This window comes from Lates calcarifer, linkage group LG10, assembly GCF_001640805.2.
Source record: "Lates calcarifer isolate ASB-BC8 linkage group LG10, TLL_Latcal_v3, whole genome shotgun sequence".
Classification (NCBI taxonomy): Eukaryota; Metazoa; Chordata; class Actinopteri; family Centropomidae; genus Lates; species Lates calcarifer.
Window position 1 is genome coordinate 21,009,325 of NC_066842.1, and position 15,334 is coordinate 21,024,658.

Here is a 15,334-nt window from a genome sequence, read left to right on the forward strand (position 1 = left end):
AATGCAGCTTAATCTCCTTCAGCAATCAATAACTTTATCAAGAGTCTAAAATATTTCAAACAAGCTCCTCAAGTAAATACAAGCAGATCAGCAGAGGTGGGCTTTCACAAATCAACAAATCTGCACGTTCTCCACATATATACATTCAAACCTGTACCATATATGTGTTTGTCATTCTAATGCATGTGTGTGCTTTCCTGCATCTGTGTGTGTGTGTGTGTGTGTGTGTGTGTGTGTGTGTGTGTGTGTGTGTCAAACACTTGCACTTGCAGTTCCTGTTTGGGGAGGTCCACTGGTCCTGGCAAACAGTGTCTGGTCTTATCTCTTGTGTTTTATGTTCCTAGCGAGCTGGGGGCACAAGCAGCCCTTTGTGGCCAAGAGGTGGCTGGTCTCGCTCCAGACCGACCCATGCAGCTGTTCACCACTGTTGGACATATCCATGTGTGTGCGTGCTTGTGTGTGTGGGTACATGTCTATATGTGTGCCTGTATGCATGCATATCTCTATATGTGTGAGTGTTTCTGCATGCAATGTTTTATGTGTGTATTATGTGTACATTTTTGCAGTGTATGTGCCTCTGCATATACAGTATGTAAATCTGTATGTGCGTGCATGTGTATTTCATAATGCAATCGTCATTCATTTCATTTTTTAGGTTCTGACATCTCAAAGTTTTCTGGTCAGACTTCAGGTCAGGGACAGACAGAACTGAACACATGGAGGAGCTTAGTCTTCAGTAGGCCTGCATGTCCGAACTCAAGTCCAATATGTCATCAACCCATGGGTCTCCTTCTTTCCTTCTCCCTCTCTCCCTCTCCATCACCTGAACCCTGGTGACACCACCGATCCCCTCAGTGGTGGTTCACTGCTCAGTAACACAAAGTGTATTGTGCGTGTGACCCATTAAGAACTTCTAAAAGGAGCCATCGGCGAAGCCAGTACAAAGCCACGTGCTGTGTTGGCAATTGAGTGTGGAGAGGGCAAGAATGTGGCCCCAGACTCAGCTTCTGGTTGTTCAGTGTGTTAAAGACAGACAGAGCAAGAGAGAAAGGAATATTAGGCATGCTTTTGGGCATTAATGATATTTTGAGACTGAAAAATAACCTCTGATCAGAAAAAAAGGTTGGCTGTTAAACATTTCTCATGTTACATTAACTACACATCTGCTTTCCTTTTCAGATGGCAGCTATATTTTATGTAGAGTGGTGTTTAATAAATCAGTGTCACTAATTCCGGCAGTTGTCACAAAGGTCAAAGAAAGATCAACTTTGTTGTTGACATAGTTCTGGGTCACATTAAATCCCTGTCTCATACTTTCTGTTCATATGCAACTTATTTTGAATAGGAAAGCAACATGTTTTGCTGGTACAATGGTAAAAGTGTGGTTGTAGAGTGTCAGGGAGACGGTTGGGCATACGTTCTATTTAATTTGACACAGGAGAGCTGAGTTCATGTCCCAAGTTCTTGTCAGTGTTGACTTTTGCCATAACAGTCTTTCTTTTCTTTCTGAAACTTTAAACAACTCCTTTTAGATGACTACATAACCATAAATACCTTAACAGAATATTAAAAGCCAAAAGCGATAGGGTTGAGGGGGTATGACAACATAGTCCATTAAACACTACAGATTTGTTTACCTGGAGATATTTTACAAGGTAACCCTTCAGTATTTCTGGGTGGATTTGGGCATTTCAGGAAAAACGCAACAGAAAGCAACAAAAAGCAATGTGTGACTAATCACAAGGATCTCAAAATTAGAGTCCAAACAAACCTAACGTTTCATGACAGACACATTACCATTTTGGGGTAGCATTAGTCTGTAGAATTTATAGACACCAACGTGATATTGCAGACTCTGATCTAGCTATAGTGTTCTTAGCAACGTAATCATAGATGCCAGCTTCCATGACAGAGGTCAAAGATGTGAAAATGCTCTTGTTTTAGTTGTGGTCATCATCATTTATGGCCTGTACCAGTGTTGGCAGAGGGTACTGAGGAAATGTTCACCTTTTTCGTTGTAATGTTAAATTTGAAACAGATGAAAAAACATTACATAGACCTGTACTCACTCTATGGATCTGTAATTTTATATTTTATTGAGCTCCATATACACTGGATAAGATGTCATGTCCAGAAGATTGTTTCCTAAAAAACACACCACATAAAAATAAATAACAAACCTGTGTTACATGTTTTTTTGGCTTGGAATCCTCTACTGTTAGAGGTGTGTCTGTGCTTGTTGCCAAAATCATGACAGTTGGGGGTGGAATGGAGAAAGAAGTTGGCCTGTGAAGTCATGAGGACACATGAAACTGACTTTTCAAACTCACTGTAAAGTACAAAGATATTGATTGATATTGATTGTCTGTTGGCTTGTTATAGGGTAGAAAAAGGGTGTAGGTGTTTCTAATGTCACAGGCAAAATATTTCAAACTGTTCTTTTCAAAAATTTACTACCGCCACACACCTGTGCTTTTCAAGTCAAAACTCTTGGTGCATTCTGATAACGTAACTATACAAAAAAAAAAAAAAAACTCTTACCAAGGCACAATATGGTAGACAACTCAAGACCAGATTTGGGGCTCCCACTATCCCGATAGCCCTGTAGCCCACTAGCATAAAGGCAGGACTGGTAGTGTGAAGCTTCTTTTTTTCTTTTTCTTCATGTCTTTTACCACCTTGGATTGTCTTATACAGTCGTTTCCCCCTGTCTTGGGTAACACCTCCAACCTCAAGAAGAGACTAAGCCACAACACAGCTGACTTAACTGGATAAACAGCAACTTGAATCACTCTGTACTGCATCAGCCAGCATTAAATTAGTCCAAGTAGTTATTCCCATCCATCCTATATTTATTGAATGACATGCATATTATTATTTCCATTGTATATCAGGTTTTGTTCAACTGCTCTGGATGTCAGGTCCTTTGTCAGTGTATGTTCTTGTCACTATGTCTTTGCTTCAACAAGACACATTTGTTGTACTGGTCAAGAAAAGACTATTTGAGATTCTTTGACTTGTAAAAACATGTTGTCTCCACCGCAGTCGCCACCATCCATCTTGTGCTCTTTCATTTGAAATATATCGTCTGAGTCGACCTTTCACATCTGCAGCCGTGTCACTTCCTCTCTCCAGTGGTGTCCCACTCCAGGGGGAGGGGATAGACGGGTCACAGAGGTTAGCAGGTTGAGCTGTCAGCGCAGGTTTCACATCTTAGGTGGGGCCTGTGAGAAATTGGGGTGGGATGCACAGACACTGCAGGACACAGTGTGGGGTCACAGCAGATCAGATTGATTCCTATTATCACTGTGAACTCCATGTTCTTTAACTCCATCACCTTTTCTCTACCTCTTCCCTCTGTCTCCCCTGACTTTCTCCCTTTCTATCTTCATGTGACAGTAGTTGAGCTCTGGACCACCAGGCCTTTACACAGAGTTAGCTTTTTGCTATTGTATCAGGTGAAGTTCACCTGCGAGCCTGTGGAACTGCTTGGGTAAAACTAATGTTTTTGCAAATACAAATTGAATTGAATATGAACGAATGCTAAAAATGTAAAACATTTGTACCCACTGAACACAAAAAACCTGTACTTAATAACTAGCAATAGGCAATTTAAAACATAAGGCTAACAATATTCTGTATTTTTCTTATTGATATCCTCTGGCATTTATCTGTTGACCCAGAGTCTGATACAGACTGCGTGATATATTCCTTAATTACCATAAACATGGGCACAGTTGTGTCCCACATACACCACTCCAGCACCATAAATACTCACCAGGAATAGTCCTCTACACCTGTTAGAGAACATTTAAAACTACAGAGCTCTACTGTTTTAGGAAATTACTGAGTTTGACTTGACTTGTTTTTTGATTTTTATGTTGTTGGGATGAGTATTTTGGTAATGTAGTGGAGCATGACATTTTTATTCTTTTTTCAGCAAGTTTTAGATATTGTCAGGGTCATTTCCATCAGGCACATAACACGTAACAGCTGAGTAACTTTTGTAACGATTTTGTTTTTTACTGCCACAAGCACCTGTACCACTGATGTGTATTTACATTATGCATTATGTTAACAAATATCCAAATTCTGCTGCAAGGTTTGCTGGTTTTTGGGTGGGGTCTGATCAAAATATGGGTTAGAATAGACTTGATGGTTCTTGCTATTTGTTACCCACAAAGAAAAAAAAGACACTGTCTTATTTTCTCTTTCAGAGTAAATGATATAAACTTGCAAAAACAGGACAGGAATCCATTGCTTTGTCCTGTCTTTGTGCCTGCAGCTCTTCCACTCTGTCTCCTTTCTCCCATTCTTTCGTCTATCTTTTCTTTTCAGTAACCTATTATGTCCTCTTTATCTTGCCCCTATCTTTGATGATCTGAAACATCTCTGTCAACATTGTGTGATTGTGTGTTTTCATGCATTTATAAGTCTGTGTGTGTGTGTGTCCTAACCTCTGTGTAGGAACATCTGTCTGCTCATGCTAGCAGGGGACAAACAGAGAGGGTGAATTCTTAACAGGCCTCAAATAAACTGCTTCACAAAGGAGAGTGGGGAGGGCACTGCGGTCTGCCAATCAACTGAATTTTCCCAATTAACCTGGGGTTGAAAAGATAGGCGAACCACCTTGAACAAATGCTGAGGAGACCAAAGAGTTGATTGAAAGTTACTTGCAGTCTTTACCTGGGTGGCGACAGGACAGGCTGTTTACTCAGGCTTTGGCCTGACTCACAAATCAAAGTGTGTGTCAGAATGGGGAGATTAGGGAGCCAGAATAGGTCTAGGATTCTACTTGCACCCTTGTCTCTTTGTTGTCACCCACCTGGATGAACTGTTAACATTGCGTAACACCCAAACAGATGCACACACAACAGAGAAACTTTCTAATACCCTGATAAAATGCAGCTGTTTTTATCTCCTGCCTCAGAACTGAGGGGGCCCAGAAAAGGCTGTTTAAAGCACTAATGAGTGTAGCATTGTTCAGAGTGGGAGATTCCCCTTCCACTAAAGCATTCGGCTGCTCTCAGTGTGGCCCGTTCCAACAGCTGCTGTCATTTCAGGACACGACACAGACTTTAAAGTTGGTAGCGCACTGTCAGTAAACTCATGCATGGACCTAAAGGGAAAGAGAGTGCGAGGGAAATACGCAAAAAGGGTGACAGGGTTTCAAAGAGAAAGGGGAAGTTGCAACTTCTCTGCGAGAGCTGCGTGATTTGTCATTCATCAACTGTAATAAATATTATCAGATGCCATCAGACTGGTTTGGATAGAGTTACAGCACAAAGCATATCATCAAGTTGGGTTCCTCTGAATTAAGTTTCCTGCTGTAGTTGTCTTGAATTTGTTTATCTGGAAGCGGGTAACTGATGTGCTCTGCCAGGAGCTCAGGTTTCAAAGACAAGGCTGGATAATGGAAGACATTTAAAAAGCCATCTCAGACAATGCAGGATCTTAACTCCTGGATGTCTTGCTCATCATTCATCTGATCCCATTTCCTGACTTCTAAAGATTGAGGGATCTAATTCAAACCTCTCTGCTTTTCACCTGCTTTGTATTCCCACTGTATTCACTTTGTTTGAAAAAAGGAAATATGTGTTTTGACAACTTTACATTTCACTGGCTTTCATGCTACAGCCTCCCCACCTCCCCCTACTCTATCACTCCTTCACTCCTCTCCCACTGCCTTGTGGTCCCTCCAGGTGAATTCAACCTTGTCTTACTGTTAAATGGAGCTCTACAGGAACTCAGGAGGGAGGGGTGGGGCATTACCTTTCGGAAGTGAAGCTAGCTCTCTGACCCTCTTTGGTGAAAGGGCCCTTAGGCTTCGCTGCATCGCTCACATAAGATGATCTCTATGGGGAAAGCAGGAGATTACATCTGATAGGAAGGAGACTTAGTATAAAGTCAGTTGCCTCCTTTGTGGAATAATCCGCTCCTCACATCCAAGTCATTGTGATGAGTGATAAGGCCTCAAGTGCGTATGAGTGGAGAAGAAAAAAATAGCAGAGTAATGTATTAATGCAGCTTCTGTTTTCATGTTACATGAAACCAATATTATGAGATTTAGTTTAATGTGATGAGGCACCCTTTTTCCATATTGTGATTTGATTGAGGAAAAGATTGTGCAGATCAGTGCTGGAAATGTCACATTCACTGCAAATGTAAAGATTTACTAATTTACAGGACATTGGAAAATATGACACATCAAAGTTTTTTTGTCAATATTCAGAATGTGTCAGAGCTTATTTTATCTGACTGTCAGTAACAGGAATTTCCAATTTGCTATCATCACTTAATCAAAAAAAAAAAAAAACTAACTAAGCCACAGCCTGTCATCAGCAAATGTTCAGTGTGTGATCTCTGAAATGTCATTACATAAAATAATTCATCCTCATCACTCTGACTGTCCTCTTAATTCACTATATATTGTTTCTTCTAGGAATGGGTTCCTGTCAGTGGTTTATGCTTAGGAGTTCGCTTCAGGAGGTGATCTCAGGTAAGATGAATTAACTTTTTTTTCTCTGAGCTCACGTGGGCTGCTGATTCACATGAGCAAGTACTCATCTGTGTGCCCTCTTTTTATGCTTCGACATGCTGGTTGTCAAGCCAAACTAGCCTGAATTATTATATTTTGTATGACTCACAGGCTTTGTATGAACAGACACAAGATGTGTCAAATGGCCCTCGGCTGGGTGTGTGTATCTTAAGAAAATATATATTGCATATGCTGAAACACTAAAGAGGGCTGTACCAGAGAAACAGATGATATATTACAGAGGAAAAATCAATGAGATGTTTTGGAAATGCCTATAGATGAAGCAGTTCTTTTCTGACAGTATAGACTGTCTCAGTGAATACCCCTGCTATCCCCAGATGCCACCATCTCTGTTAACAATAGATCATAGCACTGCTGGGCTTGTAGTTTTGTTTTGATTGAAACCAGTCTCGCTGGCTTGTCTGTCTCATGCAGGAGCCTGAAAAGCTTTCTTCTGCCTGCTTATAGTCTTCTTCTGTCATAGTTGTTTCTGAAACAAAAAAACTTTATGAGGGAGTAGTGGAAATTTTTGCTCATTACACTCTAAGTGATCTTACATTAGAAATGAAACTTAATGTAGCTGGGATTATACTGCCTACAGTTGTGCTGATGTTGACATTTGTTTCACAATCACATGTTTGAGTTTCTTGACTAATGTCATATTGGTCAGGTGTACTGAGTTCATGACTGGTGTGCTCCATCGACTTACTGTGCGTCTGATCTCAGGCTCACTGCAGGTGTATAAATCCCTGATAATGGGAAATAGAAGTACTGAGGTAAAGGTCAGAGAGACTCTATTATTGACCCTGTTACTGTCATTTTCAGTATCACAATGATATGATACCACTACTGTGTCTTTCTCTGCCATCGAAACCCCACAAGCTTGAATTCCTGTAAATGTTAGCTTTAGGTGGTTTCTCTATTCTTTCATTTTACACACAATGACTGAGTTACTTTTTAAATTGCTAATCAAATTTTCTTTTGCACTGAGAAGGTATAGTAGAGTGTTCTTACATGGTGCGTTTTAACAGAGGTGATGTTCGTGTGAATGTACGTACTATGTTGACCAGAACAGGAGAAGACCCTGATTTGATGACATATCACTCATATCAAATCCTGTTTTTGACTTCCTGATGATTAAAAAAGATTTTGCTTAAAACAAGGTGCATTGATGTGGCATATTTGATACCTTAAAAATGTATTATCACATGTTAATAAAAATAAAATGCAATACAATTCCAATAAATTAATCTCCTTTTAAATACAATAAACATGACAGTCTAATGTTATTTCTAATTATATCTTACAGTTGCAGAAGCAACAAGGTCTAATGAGCAGATTAGTGTATTGACCAACCACTATTAGCTATCAGCAGATGAAGATACTGTCATAAGTCACAAGTGCCTCTGTTCTCTACACCATCAGAAGACACAGTGATAGTCAGAGGGAGTGAGAGGTATTTAGAGGGGCCGAGAGAACAATAGATTAAAGTCCAAAACACACCAACAAAATGTATGAAGAAGAGAAAGCGTAAAAATCAGAAGGAGACAACTAGAGTCAGAGAGAGAATGAGAGACTGTCAGATGTGTGATATTTATGTCAGTTCCTCAACAGTGGCATGACCCCAGTATTTTTAGATGTAAGTCTCAGAAATCATATTTCTTATGAACCATATATAATATTTAGTTCAGTAAATGTTTACAACAGTTGGCACTGGATTGAACACAGGTCATGGGAAACAGTGTTATTATACACCCTGATGTAACTATAATAGTGAAGAGATTTTCATACATTTTGATTGGTTGGTTACTCCCTGTTGAGTTGCACTTACATTGCTCTACAGATGTTGCTTTATAGTGTTGTGGTTGTGTTTGCTTAGAAACAAAAGGGGCTTCAGAGTCCTCTACATGTCTCCAGAGGGGGCTTGTTAAGTGATTAATAAATGACCAGCTCATGTTTCATAATCTTCCAGTGTAAATTGGAAGAGACATTGTCATCACTCCTTTCACACTGTACCTCACTGTTCACTTTCTCAATGCTAATTGGCCACGGCCTGCAAGAAAAACAAAAAATGCATACAGTGTAGTCCAGTGTGATAGAGCATTCCCGGGTCAAGTGGCTGCTCTCAGGGTGACTCGACACTTTTGACATGTGGTTGGCTGTTCAGCAGCAGCAGCAGCAGTACAACACTTGTGTTCACAACGTTTGCCTGTTGGGATTAGCGCTGTGCAGCTGCCCTGCTCCTCACAGCTGACTAAACCTGGGACTATAAGGACAGCGGTGGAGCTCAGTGGACCTCTTTCACTAATTTCCAGTCATTCAGTCATTCTCACACATATTCAAACATGTTCATTCACAAACACTGTTCTTGTTCGCTCCCTCTATACATAATTAATGCACACTAATCAGCTCGCTTTTAACAAGTGATAGCTGATGTGCAGCATAGTGATTAACAATTCTGATTCATCATTACAAAATTGTGTCAGTTTGATTACTTATTTGGACTCAGATCACTGTTAAGATATTCCATATTTATACAAAAGGGATTAAACTTTGTGATGATTGCTTCAATATGAGCTTCCTTCCTTTATTGGTTCCAGTTTTGCCTCAGTTACTGTACATATGATCAGTGAGATCCTGTCTTCTGGGTTAGGTCCTTGTTTTTCTTCATGTTCATGTTCTAGGGCCAAACAGAGGAAACATCTGCTTTACTGCTGTTCTAACTGCTCCAGATCTACACACACATACACAACACACACACACACACACACTCACAGAGGCAGTCCTGGTGGTTGCTCCTGCCAGAGGAAGAGTGTTACTACACAAAGCACACATGCATTGATACTTGTGCGCATACACCAGCACACACAGATGCTGCCTGTCTTCCTCTCATCCTCATCCTGTCACAACCACTGTGCAGTTTGTCCTCCAGCCCACCATCTCTGCCATCAGGACCTACTCTAACAGCTGCTCTGGCATCCAAATCTATCTGTCCCATTTTCTGTCTGTCCTTACTTTAGTCTGTCAATTCTTTTTCTGTTTCTCTGTCTCTTCCTCTACAGCAGTGTTGTGAAGGTATTAGTGAAAGAAAGTGTTTGTCTTAATCCTGAGATATATTTTTAAAAGTCCATGTTAGTTTTGGTCATATTTTATCCAACTCATCCTATTTATTTTTACTCAGTTTTGCTCATTTCAGTCCTAGTCAAAGAACAACATAAACATTCTAGTTTTGTTGTGGTTGATGAAAACAGTTTACATTTTAGTTTTTGTTTAAGTCATAAGAGGATTAGTTAACAACAATGAACATTTAATGTTGTGAACATTTAATCCTAATTTTAGTCAGACTTCAGCAAACTGCTTTCAAATGAGATTTCATCCCACTGATTGTAGGCTAAAAGAAAATTAAAAATGTGAATAAGCCACAAAATGACAGGTTGTTTGATTAAGAATGCAGCTTTGCAGATATGGTATCTGGTCTGATGTTATTAATTTATGCAATTTATCCAGACATGAAGGATGACAACACAGTGAAGTATGATTACTCCTTCATAACAATATGTTTGATAACACAAACCCTGAGTTTTCAGAAGATAGGACACACTGACGCAGTCTGTCGGGACCCCAAACATCAGCTTTACAATAAATCCTGCCCTTACAATGTTCAGTTTTGTCAGGATGATGGCAGAACAGTGTTGATTTTATTCTATAATTTTGTAGGCTGCAGTGGTAGTGTTGTCCTCATAGAGTCACTGTTTGTGTCACTACTATTAGTAACACCAGTGAATATGTCTAGTTGGGTTATTATAGCTGTACAAAGCAAAAATGGGCCCAAATATCACCTTGTTTCTTTCTTTCAAGCCCTGTTGTTGTCATTGTTAACTACCAGTAAGATACTCACTCTGCATCCTCACTGTGCTACCAGCTGATGTATTATCACATTTAAATAATTAAATTAACACATCAAATCCTTAAAGATGCTAGATGCAGCATATACCTATACTTCTTGTGTCATTGAAGGTTTTCAGATTTCCTTTCCAGACTTTTTAGACTTTTTTCTTCATTCCTTACTCAGAAAGGATGATGGACAGAGTTACAAAGAGTAGAACAGAAGACTTCGTGGATTAAGAGAAGTTTAAAATATATATATTTCCAGGGTTTGAGGTAGAACATGAGCTGTGTGATGTATGACTGTTTTTGGTTTTTGTTTTTTGGAACTTTGAGATATATTCTGTAGGTCGCCGTTAGATGTGTTTGACTATTTTGTACAAGACTGTCCTCCTGTAAAAAAAACGAGCCCATAGGTTGTCTGTGCATAGAGCATATTATGATCCATAGTTGCGTTTTATTGGTAGGCAACCATTAAGCTGCCATTGTAATTATGACAGGAACAAAGGAGGAAGTCATGTGATGAAGCATAAAGAGCGAAAGTCGGCCTTAGCGTGAGGTGGGGGTGGATGGATGAGTCAACAAAACACAGGACTTTCAAACAGGAGACTACTGTTCGTTTTGAAATTGATAGTCAATGTTATTTCTTTTATCCATGACAGTACGTACCACAATGTTTTCCTAACCCGACCAAGTTGTTTTTGTGCCTTAACCTAATTAAACCATGAAACTTTAATCACAAGTTTATTATATCATTACCATTTAAAAGAAGGTTCATTATGCCTGCCACTGTTACACTCTTACCAGTCATAACAATAGGCAGGGACAAATAACCTATATATATCATTTTGGTTGGAGGACTTGTTAAGACAAAATATGTTGGAGGTTGCGAGATTTATCGAGAAGGCTTTTCAGTCGTCCACCTCGCGCACATTTGTCAGAACAGATACACCTCTATTTTAATAGTTACACACGGGTAAACCATTTTATGCATGCAGCCACAATGACTGTGCACTGGGCTCAAAGCACCTTCCATGTACACATGGTGTAAAATGACTAAAATGACCCACACAAGCAATTTCTGATCTAGTGTTCCCATTGACAAGATGACATTGTTCTTCACTGCCTTACAGGTAAAAATAAACAATAATATAATAATTTTATTATTATTTATTATTATTTGAGAATTTAAATAATTCACAGTGTGTGTAGAGTGTTCATCTGCTCATCTGCCACCACTATGGTTATGGTTTGAGTTGACACAGAAATTACTGGGGTAATGATACGGTCATGGATTAAATGAAACAACCTTTGATTATTAAAAGAAAAGGGGACGTGAACAGCAGCCTCCTGTGTCAAAGTAACATCCATCCATTTTTCTCCCTTTATATTGTTATGATAACATCTTACATCCGCCTTTGCTTCTGATAGACAACTTTCATGAATCACACAGCCACTAGAGGTCCTTGTCAGGTATTCATAGGACATTATCATTCGCAACCAACCAATGCTGTTATTTTTCTTGAAAAGACAGCATTGACAAAATGTGTTTAGACAGATTGACAGAGGTTACGATGAATAAGATGATCCCCAGAGATCAGGCCACAGTCCTGGGAAGAGGAGGCTGTAACAACGACTGTTTGTTGGTGCTACAGTGGATCCGACTCTAAATCTAATGCCTCACCATCACTGAGACACAGAAATAGCCCTTGTGTGGGCCCTTTCAAAATTTTAGAATAATAACCCTCGTCACCCAAAAGGGAAAAGGCAAGGTCTGTCCTTCCCAGAGATTATGGTGGGAAGAATCGATGACTTCCTCCATCTTTCTCCCTCAGGGGACAGGGGGACAAAGTCTCACTGGTATTAATAGTAGTCTTCTGATAAGCTGGCCAGTACCCTGCCTTGTGGTGTCACAGCCTTTCATCTCGTTGTGAGAACCTCTTGTTATATTATCAAAGAGCTCTTATAGAATATACATTTCCTTGCCTTCCTGTTTTTGTTCAGCTCTGTGCTTCACTGTACATCACAGCATTTTACAGTACAATAGGGGACACTTGAGTGTCCCATCACATAGACACTTGACACTGCATCTTTGACAGTTTTCTCTTCAGCTCTCTGTTGGGGCTTTGGTGCTGCCCACTGCCCCAGAGCTGTGCTACTAGTAGAGCCTTGTGTCGTAAAATACTGGGAGCAAAGGTGATGCCTCCCTCGTTGAGACAGACGTTATCCTGAATGGCAGGTTGTATGTTTGCCTCAGGGCCTAACAAGCTATTCACCCCAACACACTGGTTACAAAAGGAGGTGTAAATACAGGCGCTAAGCTTTTTGATTAGCTCATTGTTTTCGAAAGCACAGGAAGCATCATGTAACACTTCAGTATGTAGTCACAGAAAAAGAAAGAGTTGTGCTGGGAGAAAGTTGTTCAAAAACACAGTTTTTTACAGACTGATACAAAGACATGAGTGGAATTAGAAACAATAGTGTTGTTAAACTGGGTCGTGTACATTGAATTTTTTGTTTCTTGACTTCTCAAAGAGTTATTTTTTCATTCTCAGCTGGTTTGATAGCCTCATTGCCCCAAATAGGTTCTCTGAAAGGAGAGCATGGGAAAAATAGCTGTCATTGTGGAAACTGCTGGGAAAAGGCTACGTTCTCATTGGTAGCAGTGCAGGGCATTGTGGGATGTGAGTGAGCTGAGAAAGACTGTTTTTCTCCCTCTGAGAAGGAGGAAACATGGAAACATGGACACAAAAAGCACCAAGATTAGACCAGTCCAAGCAGAACTAACTCACTGCAGTTTATGCTCCGTTGGCTTCACTTCAGTCAGAGATGGGAAGATGAGAAGTGGATGGTCAGTGATAGTGGCGTGAGTGTGGCGAGGAGGGCAGGGTGGCCACTCTTGTTTCACAGTCGTCTGCTCCAGCCGATTTAAAATCCCCTGACGTCGGCACGAGCAGTGGCGGCCTGCATACCGACATACCAGGCTGATGGTTGCTGGCCCATTAGCGAGGCCCAAGTGATGGAGCCCACCCAGGGCTGCCCGACCCTCTCCTGCCCACCTTCTGCCTTCCTGCCCAGCCCTGGCTCTGGATCAGAGGCAGGCCACACGTCGGGGGACAGGGCTAATGATGGCCACAGCCATGCCATCCCTTTCAAGCCCCAACCCAAGAGTACAATTTTGGCTAATGCTATTTCCTGCAGATAAGATGCAAACAAGCTCCTTTTACTTCTTTTTCCTCATCCGACGTTTGGGAGGTGAGGGAAGGGTGAGCAGTGGCAAAATATGTGATTGAATCCGTGCTCTGTTTCATCATCAGCTGGTTCGGTGTTGCTTTGATTCACTAGTCACTACCATGCCTGATATCACATCGAACTGATTTAGAATATCAAGGAGGTCATATATGAAGTAGAAAGAGTGGAATGAAATAAAGATTGGCCACTTTATCCATATCGAACCACTTTGCCCTCCATCTCTCCCTAAGTGGCTTAATCAAGGCTGTGTTACATGATTATTTTACTCACCCAAGACCTTCTAAATTGTTTCCAGCTTAAAAGGAGATTGTTGGAGATATTCATGCTGCATGGAAATACTCTCCTGTTTTGCCATTCTGTGGTCACACATTGTCTTTCTTTGAGACTCTAGTTGAGAACCTTTGTAGTAAAAAAAAAAATAGCTACAAAAATCACGCTTTTGACAGAGTTTCATTGTAAAATGCCCAGAAACAGATTGGTTCTCACAGATCCCTAGTTGTTATGTCCCATTGAATCCAAAGTTATTGTGTTTTTGCTGCAAAGAGACTCCAGGCTACACAGTTGAGAGTAATCAAAGTCCATTTCTGAGGAGCACATCACAGGAAAATTCTCTGAATATAAAGAGAGACTGTTTTGCTACAAATACATTTTTTGGGTTTTTTGTTTATTTTTTATCAGTCATTGTAAATGATATTACCAGAGCAGCACAGGTCAGTCTTTCGAGGTTCCAAAGCACATTGCAGTATGCAAGTGCACAAGATGGAATAACCTGTAGTATATACGTTGCAGAGTCAGAGAAGAACATTATAATTTCTGAGAGCAGAACTGGAAAATCTGAGCTGAGTGGGGTAAAGACCACCACACGATTTCTCAGCATTTAATAAGTTGCATCTTCAGTCTGTACACTGTGGTTACGCACCCACACCATCACAGCCCTTTGCATTGTTTTTTCTGTAGAGCTATAGTGAGTCAATGTGGGCCATAAGCCATAGTGTGCAATTGTGATATCTGTACAGGGAAAAAAATAGCGACCTTCTAAGAAAAAAAAAAACAAATTTACGTAATAAAAGCATAACAGCTCACTATGTGCTTTGTGATTGTGGGATCACGTGGCATTTGGTATCATCTCTCCGCCTGTCTCGCTCTCTCTGTTTGAGGACAACAGTGTCGTCAGAGGGGATGTGTGACGGCAGGCATGGTCTGAGCAGGGCACACACATCCGTCCACGTGCCCCTCTGATCCCAATCATTCATAAATTCAGCCAGAGAGATTTGTATCCTCTCTCCACCCTGCAGTGTCTGTTATCTCTGTCCACCACCTCCCTCTGGCTATTAGGAAGGAATGAGATGTCACAGTGCATACGTACACAGAGTCACAAGTCTGATGGTGGTGACAGTTGTCTGTCTCCTCTAGTTATCTTGTTCTGGCATCTCTGACGTACCTTCTCACTTCTTTTTTTTTTTTTTTCCCTTTTTGCCCTTTTATGTCCATCATTTGTTTTGTTTCTACTTTCTTCTTTTAAATACATTATTCTCTCAAGAGGCAACTTTAATCTCCTCTTGTGTTTGTGTCTTCTCTTTTTCTTCTCCAGCTCTTCCCTTTTCTCTCTACTATCTCCACTGTCTCACCATTTCTCCCTGTCCCTTGGCCAGAAAAAAA

General features: G+C 40.5%; 1 long non-coding RNA gene across 2 annotated transcripts in view; it reads left to right on the forward strand.

The window, feature by feature from the left end:
* Positions 1–15,334, forward strand: part of LOC108901857 (uncharacterized) — a 105,184-nt gene that overhangs the window by 77,929 nt on the left and 11,921 nt on the right. For both annotated transcript variants that reach the window (XR_007813998.1, XR_001963967.2), the window contains exon 3: positions 6,443–6,499. This is a non-coding gene — a long non-coding RNA (uncharacterized LOC108901857). The remainder of the gene's footprint in view (positions 1–6,442; positions 6,500–15,334) is intronic.